We start from the raw sequence: 14,454 nt of genomic DNA on the forward strand, positions 1-14,454 counted from the left end.
TTATAAACACATATTCATGGCAGTCATCCAATGACAGCCATACATATCGAAGAATCTGAAGCTGTGTCTTCTTCACCCGAACCTGACACACTGTCCACTTGCTATCCACTTGTGATATCAACTGAATGCTACATACATTGGGTTCTATGACTCTAAGCATGTCAGCCTTAGTGTGGCTATGTGCCTTACTTTACAGACAGTCCTCTATTTGAAGGGCTGACTAGCCAATTCCAGTTTAAAGATTAAAAACTATGAGATTGGGGCCTTGAAGTTGTCCATTAACAGTTACCACTTGGAGAGCAGACTGAACAGCTACCCAGGTCACTTGGTCATAGTCTTCCCCAGTATGATGAGATGTTGAAATGTATTGAATTTGTATTTACATTGTAGTAATTATCTAGAACTAATTTCTAAATAATAATTAAGTACATACCATACACACAAATGTTATGTAAATCTGTTTTTGACAGTACATAAGTGGCCATACTAGCCAATGCCCTCTTACTTTTGCTTCTTTATTATAGTACTTTTATTGTTCAAATGCCTATGGCCATACTACCCTGAACACGTCTGATCTCGTTTGATCTCCTAAACTAAGCAGGGTCAGGCCTGGTTAATACTTGGATGGGAGCCCACCTGCGAATACCGGGTGCCGTAGGCTTAGAGGAAGGTGGTGGTAAACCACCTTTGAATATCTCTTACCATGAAAACTCTATGAATATATCCAAAAAAAGATTCATAGGGTCGCCATAAGTCATAATTGACTTGAAGGCATATAACAACAACAAATTCTACAAATAAAAGGAATACATACTCTCGTAGTTCAGTTTCCAGAAAGTCTGTTTTCAGATTCAGGAACTAGGCATATATACCAAAGTCTTAACAAAAGGACCACCTTTTTTCCCAACTGCAATTCAGCCTAGAACACAGTGAATATAAACTGGGTTCAGCCTGAAGATGCAAAAGCTTAAACTTCGAATGAGGCATGGGACACAAACAATCTTTATCCTCAACAGCCCCAGGCTGCTTAAAAACCCTCTTCAGACCTTTGTGCCAGTTGTACAAAGATCCAAGGAGCAGCCCACATGCCAGGGGACACACACCCCGGGCTTGCATATGTGTCCCAATCTCAGTTTAACCCTTCACATTGTCAGGTGAACACCTAAGCACAGCTTAGTAGAGTCAAACAATGAGAAAAATGGCTAGAGACTGTCAGGAGAGGCAGGAAGTGTGCTTCTTAATTATACACTCCTATATACCACCAAGGCTGACTCAAGACAGCACCTGGACAGCAGAGTGAGCAAGTACACAACTCACCTTGTCAATCCTCGCTGTGGAGATGTATTTCTATGTAAATTGCAGTAATTATCTCTAAATTTGCATCTATGCAAATATCATGCAAATATGTGTTCTCTTTTGCCTTCTTTTCTGGTGTAAGTGGCCACACTACCCTACTTTAGGCAAAAAATCTCACAAGCAGGGCTGGCTCCAGGAATGTCGGGGCCCTTGGGCATCAGCTTGCCCTGGCCCCCGGTGTGTGTGTGCACGTGCACACACACAAGCATGCGCGCACATGGCCCCCACCTACCTGTCTGCTGTCTTTTACCATTGCCCTTAACGAAGATGGCGGCCGTGGTTTCCCTAAGGGGATGATGCCTCCACTGCCATCTTTGTTGATGGCACTTGTGTGTGCTACGCACGCACATCTCTGCCATCAACTAAGATGGCGGCAGGGGCTTCAGTACCTTAGGGAAACCGCAGCCGCCATCTTCGTTAAGGGCAATGGTAAAAGACAGCAGACAGGTAGGTGGGGGTGCAGATCGCAGAAGGGCAGCTGAGGGGCAGCTGAGGGGCCTCCTGTAGCTCCAGGAGCCATTGGGCCAGTGTCCCACCTGGCCGCCCTTTAGAACTGGCCCTGCTCACAAGCAGCCCCCCCGTCCCTGGCAGTAAACTTGCAACAATAATCAATTTTAAAAAACTAACAATTTGCTGCACTTTTGTGACCCCTAAAATCAGTGGCCTGAGGCAGCTACTTGCTCTGCCTAACAGTAGGGCCAGCCCTATTACTGCCTCTGCTTTCTTCTTTTCTTGTTATTTTATAGAGCCTCAGGACTCTTGTTTTTTGTTTGATTACAACAGACTGGCATGTCTGCCTCTTTGGGGTTTATTTTCAATGAGATTCTTTCCCAGCTGACCACAAGGACTCTAAGTGATTTCATGTATTACGGAGCCATGCTTGTACTATGGTGGCTTCATGTCTTATAGATCCATGTTTAATATTCTCTGAAACTGTAACGACAGAAATGGCTACTTCCCCCCCCTTCAAATTGTGTGTACTCTACCAATGCAGTGAGGAGCTGCAGCCATTTGTGGTTCTTTGATGATTATATCCATGAAGTTTGCCCTGTGTGTGTGTGTGTGCGTGTGGGTGTAGCTTCAAGCAGTACAATTTTAGCAGGTTACAGTACTAGCGCTGTAATGTGGTTCCATTTTAAAATGAACATGACCATAAGAAGAGCCTGCTGGATCAGGCCAAAGGCCATCTTGTCCAACACATTTTATTGTTTCACTGCCATTCTGTGGTCCTTTGGGAGAAAGAGTGAGATAGACATCATAATCATTCTCAAACTGAGATTATATTAAAAAGATGGAATAGATGGTGAAGAAGAAGGAACAGAGCTTGGAACGTTACTTTTAAAAAGTAATAAATTACAGTTACAATTACATGGCCCAAAAAGTAGTAATTTCTGTTACAATTACAATTGCTCTGAAAGTAACTGATTACTTTTTCTCAAAACTAATCACTACAATTACATTTCAGTTACTTTTTTAAAAAATGCCTACAAGGTGCTGGCCTTGGCTGCTGCACATCTAAGTAGTCTAAAACGACATTAAAAATAAACACACATACAGAGGTAGAATAATTCTTTTTATCCATAAGATAGCAATGGTGGTCTCTCCATTGGTAAGGGAGGTGGGGAGGGAGGCAGAGGCCACTACTCAGATCTTTGCATGTCAAACCAAGTGCACACACACCCTCAGCCAGCAAGCACAATCTCTCTCACTTAACCACCTCCCAGACCCTGCCCTGCCACCAACTAAGGGACACTCACCCAAGCAAACATTTTTCCTGAGATGCAAAAAAGTTAAAATACTGCAAATGCAGCACAATAGCCAGAGAGGGTGGTGCAGGCCACTCTCTGTGCCAAGTGCAAACACAGTATTCACATACACACACGTTGTCATCTTTCACCTCCACAGTTCTTTATCTCCATTCTGTTGCTGCCTCCTTCTCCTCCTTTATCCATGTTCTTGCCCTCTGGCTCCTTTTCCCCTCCATTCTTCACCACCACCATCCATTTTTTTAAACAATTGTTTTCTCCACTCCACCCCGTCTCACCCTCCAGCTCCTCCCTCGTCACCTCCTACCCACTCACAGAGCATGAGGGAAGAGCGATGCTGCACAGAAGCCCAGTTTGAGGCACATGATTTTCATCCACAAATCAGAGGAGCAGAAGACTTCCCCTTCAATTACAATTACTCCACAAAAGTAATAAAATTACTCCTAGTTCTATTACAATCAAAATGTAAAGGAATTACCCACTTGTTATGCAAAGTAATGAGTTACAAGTAATTTGATAGTTGTAACGAATTACTTCCAAGCTCTGGGAAGGAAGTCCTTGAAGACAGGAACTAAGGTCAGATTGCTGTATCAGGCCAAGGGCCCATCTGGTCCAGCATCCTGTTCTTACAGTGGCCAACCAGATGTCCATGGGAAGCCCCCAAGGAGAACTTCAGTGCAAGAGCACTGTCCCCTACCTGTGATTCCCAGCAACTAGTATTCCAAAGCATACTGCCTCCGACAGTGGAGGTAGAAAAGGAAACCAATCCAAGAAGGAAAGAACAACATAGTATGAAAAACATTTTTTTTAAACTATCGTGTCAAAACGAGTACTATTTATCAGACAATGATTGTGGGACTTTTCTTTTTACGTTCTGCACCTGCTTTAGAACTGACATCTTTTCTGTATTGTTTCATTCATTAGGAGAGCTTTCAACAGTTCTGACAGCCAAACAACTTTGTAAATTTGAATGTCAAAATCAGCCAGGGTGGGAGTAGTTCCAATGCTGCTGGTTTGACTGATTTCCACTATGGAGGTGGGCTTTCATGATGAATTTTGAGTTATTTGCTATAAAAAAAAGTTTGCAGGGCTTTAGAGATATCTAGATATGTGGCTTGGGGCAGTCACTTATTTTCTTGAAAGGAAAAATGAAACCATCTCTAGGAATTTTAAGAAAGCTGTAAAATTGTTTATTGTAGGACAGTGGGTAGAGAACTGGTCTGGATTCTTGGAGATATACACTGTTTGATCTAGATTCATTATGAGATTCTGAAAGAACCAGTCCCTCAGTTGTCTGTCTGATAAATAGGAAAAACAGTTTACTAGTTCACAAGATTGTTGCAAATATTGCAAATAGCATTGATACCAAATTTTGTCTGAGACAAAATTTGAAACAAATTGTAGCAAAACATCAATAGGAATGTTGAGGAAAATTAAAAGAATTTCAGCCTGTGAGATAAGAGGCCATACAACAAAGTATTGCCTAAAGTGAAGTTTGAGGTGCATTTGAAGGTCTCTCTCCAGTCAAACCATCTCTAGGAATGTTAAGAATCTTTGACAAAGTTTATTTCTTTTTCAGTTCCATACATCTCTCATTGTTCAAGTGTGCATGGTAAAAATGTGGTCTATCACTTTGCAAAATGTGTTGCTGCTTTCACACTGCACTTTATTCTGTTATTCTGATGATTTCTTACCTAGTAATTTGCGCAATTTATTTGATCTTTCAAACAATGTAAAAGCTAGTTCTGGAACTCTAATGGAATATGGTGGAATTTTAGTGCTCATTTCCTTGATAAATGATTCTAGAAACATTCCGTTTGCAGGCTTGGGAACCTGGAAAATCATGGGAGTTTTGCACTAGCTGCAGCCACTCACATGACAAGCATCCCGGCATGCAATGTGTTTCCACCATTTAGGTGTGTGTCAATTTTTTTTTGTCTTTTTGTTTTGTTTTTTACCTGACAAAAATTGTACCAGCATTCCAGTGTAGCAGCTTCCCCTTTCTCCTTTTCCCAGACATACCCCTCAAAATGTTTCCTCACACAAAGGAAGATCAAATTTCTCCACTTCTGCTCTGCCTCCTCAGGTAGATTAATATTATGTTTTGGACTGTTGTTTTTAAAACAACAATCAAAGCCTGAAAATAGAGCTGAATAAGGTTTAATAAAACTATAAATTCCATTATTATTAGTTTTCGAAGTTCAAATGCACTCTGTAGCTGAGGAACTATTGGTATATCGGCATACACCAGCAGAATTTTTTTTTTAAAAAAAGCCTGTGTTAACTCGCACAGTGCGCACATGTAAAATGGCTGAAGGACAAAAACAAGACATGGTTGCAGCAGTGTGAAAGACATTTGTGCAAAATACTGGGTATATTATTGACCGAAAAAGATATGGTTCCTTAATGCAACAGGTACTGCAGTATGAAAGGAATTTTAGAAATCGAGACAGAGGAGCTACCATTTTAATCTTATGCAGTAAGCCCCATGTGTGAAAGCAGTCTGAGCAAGAAGAATACAGGCCTGACTCAGGAGCCCTTATAGCAGAGATGGGGAACTTTAGCCATTAGGATGTTGTTGAACTACAACTTCCATTAATCCTGACCATTGGCCATGCTGGTTGGGGCTGATGGGAGTTGAAGTCCAACAATTTCAGGTCGGCCACAGGTTCCCCATCCCTGCTTTAAAGGCATCAGAGAATATCACCTGACCTGCTAAGACCCTAAAAGGCTTTCTTGATGATGTGGCTAACCTCCCCACTGTTCACTCCTTTGGCCAGAACTGTATGCAAGTGCACTGACTGACTCCCCCCTTGCTATACCTTTGGTCACTAGTTCAAAACCCCCTTCAGGCTTAGGCTTCAGTCCTGATATGCCTATGATTTCATGGGACTACATCAAAATGTTAACTACTTTGTTTTAGCAATGTTGATCAATTATTCAGTCCATCAACGTGAACAGTACAAGCAGGGAGGACATTCACTGTCAGTGGCTGGTAATTAACGTTAATTCTGTTCAAATATATGCAAACAAAACATGCAAAATTATCTTCAACTCTACTTCATTATGAATTTGGCAAGAGGGAATCAGCATTTACTTAAGCAAGAATGTGATAAAAACATGGGTCGTGTGTTTACCTTACGCTTTTTCCCTTACTGCAGTCACATTCTCATAGCAGTCTAACTCTCCTATTATTTTGTTAGTCACTCTGTTGCTGTCAACTGTCACCACAGCAATGTATTCATGGCTTGCTCTGATGTATTCATGGCTGGCACTGATGGAGACAGTATGCCTCTGAAAAACCAATTGCTGGTTTTCACAGACAGAGAGAGTGCTGTTGTCCTCAGGTTTTGTTTGTGGGCTTCCCGTGGGCTTCTGGTTGTCCACTGGGAGAACTAGATGGGCCTCTGGCCTGATTAGGCAGGCTCTTCTTATGTTTTCATGCCATACTACTGATTCTACAATGCAGTGTATTATGCAGGGACCTGTGGGGAAAACTCTGTTTTGCAAAATGCACAGTAAAGGCTTGCCATGTAGCAAAGCAACTGCCTTTTTTTAATTTGTCCCCTGAGGTGAAGTGCCTTTTGTGTCAATTTTTCCAATATTTTCAAAGCCAAGACCTTTGTTGTACCAAACACTGAGAGAAACTCTCTCAAAGTGCCTTGAGAATCAAGTAATCAACATTCTGGCAGTCATAAGAAGAAAACTGACAAACATCTCTGCATTTCCTTTCTTTATTTTGATAATCAGATGTAAGCAGGGCAGGGTTGGTATAAGGTCCTAAACTGTTATCCAGGTAATTTCAGTGAAGATTATGTCCCCAAAAGATGACACTGTGGGGCAATCCCATCACAAGTGGAAATAAGTCCTTTTGCGCTACCCACAACACCAGCAGACAGGGTGAACCATTATGGAAAGATGGGTTTATTTTTCTGGCACATAATGCCAACAAAAACGTTTTAAGATTTCCTTTGTTTGAGTGGAGACGGAGTGCATAAAAGTGTTTCCCCAAAGTTTGTTCCAACAGGTGTCATCTGTGGTTCCCTGAATATCCCATTCCCAACAGTCTTTTAAGCTCTTCAAGCTACCTGTACTGTGAGCTAACAACCAGCCTTAACAGTGACACCAGTCCTGTTGTGTACACATCTACAGAAATTAACAATTGCTCAGATTCAAAGAGAACTCTAATGGCCTGAGCTCACATCCCTTGCCTTGAAGTAAAAGACGAGACCTGTTTAATGGCCAACCAATTACCATGCAAGCCTCCTAGGTTTTTTTTCCTGCAAACCACTTTCCCTCACAGGTTGAGGACCTGGGAAAAAGTCCCTGAGCCAATACAAGTCTCCATGATATGAACGTTCCTGAATGAGCCTCTGACTTGTAAACTGCCCCCTCCTCTTTTGTGGATGTGAGGAGATCAGAAGACATATCACAAATCTTAGCTATGTCTGAACTCAGAAAACTATGGTTGGTTTTAGACTGTGGTAAGCCAGGATCAAACTATGGTTTAAAATGCTAGCACATCCACCTGTTAAAGTTTAAGCCAACTACAATTCCCTGAGTGAGTGTGGACATAGGGTAAAAATGTGATTTGTCTAAAAGCAGAAGCAATTATATTTTCACACCAAGAGGAGCATGTGTGTCTGAGACTCATGATGGCTTGTTCACATAGGGAGAAACCATGATTTCCCATTACATTTGAACTGGGGCTCCATCACTGAAAATCCTGTTCACCAGCATATGCCTACTGCATATATCTGCTGTGCTGACTCACTCAGCTTTGCCTATCTTGAACTCCAGGTCTGCACAAGCTATGTTCTACCAGGTTGAATGCAACCCATGAGCAATCTATAGCAGCCCACTTGGGGCTCAATAAACAAGCAACAATGCAATGCAATGTTATCTAGATCCATTTCAATCGGGCTTCAGGCCTGGACATGGGACTGAAACAGCCTTGGTCGCCTTGGTGGATGATATGAGGAGGGCGTGGGATAGGGGCGAATGCACCTTCCTTGTCCTCCTTGATCTCTCAGCGGCTTTTGATACCGTTGACCATGCTATCCTCTTGGACCGTCTAAAGGGGTTGGGTATAGGGGGCACTGTATGGCAGTGGTTCCATTCCTTCCTCTTCGGTAGGTACCAAAGAGTAGCATTGGAGGAGGAGATTTTGGATCCTTGGCCTCTCACTTGTGGGGTGCCACAGGGTTCTATCCTCTCCCCGATGCTGTTTAACATCCATATAAAGCCGCTGGGGGCAATCATCAGGAGATTTGGGCTGCAGTGTCATCAGTATGCGGATGACACACAGCTCTATCTCTCATTTAAATCTTCATCAAGGTTGGCTGTAGAAACCCTGTCCAAGTGTCTGGAGTCGGTGAGTGGCTGGATGGGAAGGAATAAGCTGAAGCTGAACCTGGACAAGACTGAGGTACTGTTTGTGGGAGACAAGGGAAGGTTGGGGGATGTGGACCTGGTGCTCAATGGGGTACGTTTACTCCTGAAAAACCAGGTCCGCAGCCTGGGGGTCATTTTGGACTCCCAGCTGTCCATGGAGGCTCAAGTCTCGGCTGTGAGCCGGAGGGCGCTGTATCAACTCCATCTGATACGGAGGCTGCACCCCTACCTTCTCAACCATCTGCTCCCACCGGTGGTACATGCCTTGGTCACCTCTCGCCTAGACTACTGTAATGCGCTCTACGTGGGGTTACCCTTGAAAACGGTCCGGAAGTTGCAAGTGGTACAGAATGCGGCGGCTCGTCTGATTAAAGGCAGCCGCAGGCAAGATCACATCACTCCTGTGTTGAAGGAGTTGCACTGATTAACGGTTGTTTACCGAACCCAATTCAAGGTGTTGGTTTTGACCTTTAAAACCCTATACGGTTTTGGCCCAGTCTATCTGAAGGAGCGCCTCCAGCATCGTCAGGGATGCCGCTCAACAAGATTAGCCTCAGAAGACCTTCTCTCGATCCCACCGGTAAGAACAGCGAGACTGGTGAGGACTAGAGAGAGGGCTTTCTCAATAGTGGCCCCCACCCTATGGAACTCTCTCCCAAATGACCTCCGTCATGCCCCTTCTGAGATGACCTTCCGCCGGACTTTGAAGACCTGGCTCTTCAGGAAAGCTTTTAAGATGGGTTAGGCTTTTATTGTTATGTTTTAAAATTTTAATGCTTAATGTACTGTTTTTATCTTGTACGTTGCCCAGAGTGGCTGGTCAACCAGCCAGATGGGCGACTAATAAATTAAATAATAAATAAATAAATAAATAAATGCTGAAGTGCTGCTTTATAAGGAACAAGATGTATAGGTCTACCATAAATTAAAGCCATTCCATTCCCTGTGGCCCTTTCTTGGTATGACCAGCATCTGCTGGGATGAATGGGTATGGGGAAAGTCATACTATTCCCCCTTCACTATGGGAGGGTACAGGGTGCACAGTTCTCAGGAGGTCCATATCATTTCTCTAAAGCAGCCTTTCCCAACCAGTGTGCCTCCAGATGTTGTTGGACCACAACTCCCATCTTCCTGACCATTGGCAATGCTGGCTGAGGCTGATGTGAGTTGTGGTTCAACAACATCTGGAGGCACACTGGTTGGGAAAGGCTGCTCTAAAGAAATAGCAGACCATTCGTTGGATCATTGCCTGCATAATCACCATGAGCATGAGAAATAGCTGGGAGTTACTGTTGCCTGTCTATTTGCTGTAGCCCAAGATAAATTTAGATGTAGATGTCACTTGTACACACCAGGAAGGACTCTTGGGTCTTACACATTTCTCTCCCATTGTCCAGAAGTTAAAATAGGTTTGGTTATGAAGGATATATCTCTATGGCTACTTAAATAGGACACTAGAGACTTTGTTACCAGAAAATATACATTCCCACAACCTTTTTTCATGGTGCTATTTAGCATATTGTTAAAGGTGTATATCAGCCATTGCATTTTAAATACCCATAAGAATTTTAACACACCAGATTTTGCTCTGACTTGGGGAAAAGAAAAAGGGAAATCCATCTTCCCTTAAGGAATGGTGGACAGGGAAACCAGATATCAAACACTTCCTGCTTTTGAGAGGGGATGTAATAATCTATGAATGGCTGACCTGCATATGACCTGGATCATGGGAAGGGGTTTGTTTTAGTAGTCTGCTGTAGCCAGCTACCTGCCGTGAGACTTGGGATTCCCATTGGAGGGAACTCTTAACACTGTGCTTAAAGACACATTTATTTGGGTGGAGTTGTTATTACAGAAAGATTGTTCTATAGGTAGAGTGATTGATCGTTGCTTTGCCTATTAATATTTAGATGTTTATTCTATATTTTCACATATGCTCAAAGTGAATTGTCATGTCTTATAGCCAAACATATTAAAATAGGTTTAAGTAGGTCCCCTTTTGAACTCCCTCCATCCGGAGGTATAATCAGCCTACCCTCCCAATAGTTGGCAGAAAGTATTCTTAACCTCCCAGGTAATGCAAAGTTCCAGGTACAATGGCGAATCTAAGAGCATCTCAAGTCTACACATCTGAGGGACTAATATAAGGAAGGTTATGCCTCTGGATATATATGTATGAAGGGTATTCCTATCCACTTCATATCATGGATGGAGTCTACTAGCCATCAGTAACCCAAATAGGGTCATAGGAAGCTGCCTTATGCCATGTGAGACCATTGGTCCATCTATCTCACTATTGTCTGCACTGACTGGCAGCAACTCTTTAGGCTTTCTGACTGGGAACATTCTCTGCCCTACTTGGAGATGCTGCATGTAAAACAATTGCTCTTCCAATGAGCTATGGCTCTTCCCCAATACAGTCCTTCACCATATTCCCATCATGGCCAGCTACTATGCCTATAGGACCTGGTCACTGGAAAAGAGGAAAGAGGGAAAGGAAGAATGAGAGAAAGATTAACACCTTTTGCATACACATAATACCACCTCCAAATTGCCACCTGATCTCATCCAGCGGTCTAATATGTATGATGAATACATCATGGGTAAAAGATTTTGCAGACAAAACAATCACCCACCCTTATTTGAATGAAATTACTGAAGCAAATTCCCATGGGTACTAACTAGGTTCTGCCACCATATAGTTGGTGCTTCATGATCAAAGATGTAAAAAGCAACTAGATGTTCTAAAAGGATCAACCAGTCACAATTACTCCTATTGATTGCAAGATATTTATTTATCAATGCCACAAACTTTGTCTTAGTGCTATATGGGGTTTTAAGCTATGATGATAGGGATCCAGAAAAAAAAAGTTGCATCCAGCTGTAATTAGCTGTAGAGTGACCACTCATTCCATAACATTTCCAGGTAGTAAAAGATCCAGACCCTCCCTGCTGACTTTCATTACTTAGGATGGCAGAAGTGCTTGCTCACATCAGCCCAGCCATTCATTCTATCCGCATAAGGACTGATCCCCGATAAAGAAGACACATCTGCATCTCTGATATATCAAATTTTTACTTTGTTTTCAAATACAGATTCTGGGTCTAGCTGAATATGGATAGTGTGTATGCTATAAACTCATCACAATGGGCTAGAGACGGTTCATGTTTACCAGAAGATTTTCTATCTGGAATAGTTTTGCATAGTGGCATTTGGCAAATTTAAATGGCAGAAACTTAAATGTCTCTTCTTGCCGTTCCATATGATGACATGGTGGAAAAGGCTGGCTTAAGCACATGCCAGGTGCTACTTGCTTTGTAAACCAGGTGACATACGCTGAAGGAATAGCGGAAGAGAACATCTGGAGTGACAGCCTGTTCAGTTGTTCAACCAGGTCATTGTCAAGACTAGCACTGTGCGTGTTGTCCCTAGAGATTTCTGGAATCTAGCCATTTCCATAAATGTTGTCCAGGGAGATTTGTGAACTATCTTACTGGGTCTATCAGGTTGATGCGGACATAGCACAACAAAACAGAAAATACATGTTTCAGAAGCTAATGGTTCACAGAATCATAGAACAGTAGAGCTAGAAGGGGCCTATAAGGCTATCAAGTCCAACCCCCTGCTCAATGCAGGAATCCAATTTAAAGCATACTCAACAGGTGGCTGTCCAGCTGCCTCTTTAATGTCTCCAATGTTGGGGAACCCACCACCTCGCTAGGGAATTGGTTCCATCATGTACTGCTCTTAGAAAGTTTTTCCTGATGTTCAGCCAAAATCTGGCTTCCTGTAACTTGAACCCATTATTCTGTGTCGTGCACTCTGGGATGATAGAGAAAAGATCCTGGCCCTCCTCTGTGTGACAACCTTTCAAATACTTGAAGAATGCAATCATATATCCTCTCAAACCTCTCTTCTCAAGGCTAAACATGCCCAGCTCCTTCAGTCTCTCCTCATAGGGCTTTGTTTCCAGTCCCCTGATCATCCTTGTATAACATGGCCCCTTTCCCCCAGAGTTCCCATTACTGTCACTTCATCAACCAAGTCATCTCTATTGGTTAGAATCAAGTCAATAATAAGTGATCCTCGAATTCCGTCCTCCACTTTCTGTAGGAGAAAGTTATCGCCAGCATAAGTCAGGAATTTCTTGAAGGGTCTGTGTTTGGCAGAATTTGTCCCCCAACAGATATCAGGGTAATTGAAGTCTCCCATTACTACTACATTATGCCTTCTTGAAACATTGGCAATTTGCTTTTCAAAAGTTTCATGCTCTTATTCTCCTTGATTGGGTGGTCAATAGAAGACTCCAACCACCATTTTCCTTTTATTCCTTGCCCCATTTATTTTAATCCAGATACTCTCGGTGGGGCTACCAAGCTCATCCTCCTGTATTTCTGAGCAGGGATATATATTTTTAGCATATAGTGCAACTCCCCTTTCTATTCCTTCTGTTCATTTTGAACAAGTTATATCCTTCAGTTGCTGTATTCCAGTCATGCGAGTCATCTCACCAACTTTCAGTTATATCTATCAAGTCGTATTTACTGTCCTGTATTAAGAGTTCAAGTTCATCCTGCTTGTTTCCCATACTCACAGACATCAAAGACCATGTGATTTCTGGTCTGGCTTCCTTCCTACATTTTTATGAAGACTATTATTAGGCCCCATTAGAGCCATTCTCTCCTTTCCTGTTACTGTGCATAAGCCTTCATCAATCATTACCTCCAAGTTTACATCTCCCTTCCCCTTAGGATTCAGTTTGGAGCTCTCCTGATGAAGTTATTATTATTATTATTATTATTATTATTATTATTATTATTATTATTATTATTATTATTATTATTATTATTATCTTTATTTATACCCCGCCATTTTTCCAAAACTGGAACTCATGGCGGCTTCTAGATAAAAAATACATATAATTAAAAACATACAAAGTCTACATGAAAATAAGATTAAACTATTTCCAATATTAAAACCATACACACATATAGCTAAAAAAGTTCAAACTAGTTTAAAAATGATATAATAGGCATTAGCAATGCAGCACCCTTCACGCTCTATCCTTAGCCTTCAATTCCAAAGGCTTGTTGGAATAGGAAGGTCTTTGCTTGTCGGCGGAAGGACTGCAAAGAGGGGGTCATTCTTACCTCCCTAGGAAGGGAATTCCAAAGCCTAGGGGCAGCCACCGAGAAGTTCTCCATACTGTGGCCAAACACATTCTTCCTAGTCCTTGTGAGGTGCAGCCTATCACTTGCCAGCAGACCATCTTCCATGAAGTGTAGCCTGTGATCCCAGAATCCAAATCTCTTGTGTTGGCACCACCTTCGTAGCCAGTCATACATCTGGAGTATTTTTCTTTCCCCTTCTACTCCTCTTCTAAGTACTGGAAGGATGGATGAGAAAACTATCTGGGCCCCAAAGTCCTTGAGTTTCCTTTCCAGAGCTTAACAGGAGCATCTGAATCTGCCTTATACCAAGTTAGACCCATTGGTTCATGTAGATCAGTATTGCCTAGACTGACTGGCAGTGGCTCTCTAGGGTTTCAGGCAGAGAGTCTCTTCCAACCCTACCTGGAGATGCCAAGGACTGAACTTGGGACCGTCTGCATGCAAAGCAAATGCTACCACTAAGCTACAGCAGCCATTCATAAATGACAATGATTTTTTGATAGCCCCAGCTATGGGAACCTTTCTCTCCAAGACAATGCAAAACCAACACCTGCCCCTTCATGTGTGTCAGCTCATTGTTAGATCACTGGTTACTGGTCTGGCCAAGAGGTCCTGAGCAAGCCCCGGAAAGCTGTCCTTGACATGGGTATTTTATTATCCCAGAACAATAAGGCAACATTTAATTTTTTTATGTCAGAGACTGGCTGCTGCTGGGACTTCTCAGCAGCTTGACAGAGCAGAACCTTATATCTCAATGGAACCTCAC

At 42.5% G+C, this 14,454-nt stretch overlaps 1 pseudogene; it reads left to right on the plus strand.

Annotated features, from left to right (window-relative positions):
- Positions 1-542: 542 nt before the first annotated feature.
- On the plus strand, positions 543-661 carry LOC133389782 (5S ribosomal RNA; annotated as a pseudogene).
- The last annotated feature ends 13,793 nt before the right edge of the window (positions 662-14,454 follow it).

Source organism: Rhineura floridana, chromosome 7 (assembly GCF_030035675.1).
Source record: "Rhineura floridana isolate rRhiFlo1 chromosome 7, rRhiFlo1.hap2, whole genome shotgun sequence".
NCBI lineage: Eukaryota > Metazoa > Chordata > Lepidosauria > Squamata > Rhineuridae > Rhineura > Rhineura floridana.